The 816-nt window shown below is 42.3% G+C and overlaps 1 protein-coding gene across 1 annotated transcript in view; it reads right to left on the minus strand.

Annotated features, from left to right (window-relative positions):
* SCN8A (sodium voltage-gated channel alpha subunit 8) overlaps positions 1-520 on the minus strand; it is a 40,411-nt gene extending 39,891 nt beyond the window's left edge. The window contains exon 1 of the mRNA XM_041477524.1: positions 507-520. The gene's annotated coding sequence lies outside the window, so the exon portion shown is untranslated. The remainder of the gene's footprint in view (positions 1-506) is intronic.
* Between the last annotated feature and the right edge of the window lie 296 nt (positions 521-816).

The following is an 816-nucleotide window of genomic DNA, read 5'->3' on the forward strand; positions in this document are numbered from 1 at the left end:
AGGTCATTAATGGGCTAAAATGGCTTATTAACAGGTTATTAATGGGCTAAAATGGCTTATTAACAGGTTATTAATGGGTTAAAATGGCTTATTAACAGGTCATTAATGGGTTAAAATGGCTTATTAACAGGTCATTAATGGGCTATTAATGGGTTAATCACAGTCCAGCCTCCAGTCAGGAGTGCCGAGACAGGAATTTAGAGATGTGGGCCCCTCTGCTGAACCCCCTAAACCTTACATTAATCAACGCAATTCCCAAAAAATCCCATTTTAATTTTGGTTTTTTTGCGTACCGACTCCACCAACCCCACGCTGAAATCCCACCAGGCTAAAAATTTCCTGCCATAAAACCAAGAGTGGGGAGGGGGTTTCATTGAATTTTTTCCTTTTTTTCCTTGTTAAACTTTTCCCTCCGGCCGAGGCCTCGTCCCGACCCTCGCAGGAATCCCAGGAAAAATTCCCAGGAAAAAATCCCAGGAAAAATTCCCAGGAAAAGCGGAACTCACGCCATCATGATGACGCTGAAGTCCAGCCAGTTCCAGGGGTCCCTCAGGAAGGTGAAGCCGTCGATGCAGAATCCCCTGGCGATGATTTTCACCAGCGATTCGAAGGTGTAAATCCCGGTGAACGTGTACCTGAGGGAAGGAAGGGGTGTTTTAGGAGGGGGGGTAAAAATGGGTTGTGGGGTTTGGGTTTTGTAAAAGGATTTCAGGGATTTAAGAAAAAAAAAGTGATAAAAAAAACCAAAAAAAAATAATAAGCGGCGCAAAAAGAAAAAAAATCACATTAAAAAAAATCCAATATTCAAAACAAACA

This window comes from Pyrgilauda ruficollis, unplaced genomic scaffold (assembly GCF_017590135.1).
Source record: "Pyrgilauda ruficollis isolate IOZ18807 unplaced genomic scaffold, ASM1759013v1 scaffold400, whole genome shotgun sequence".
NCBI lineage: Eukaryota > Metazoa > Chordata > Aves > Passeriformes > Passeridae > Pyrgilauda > Pyrgilauda ruficollis.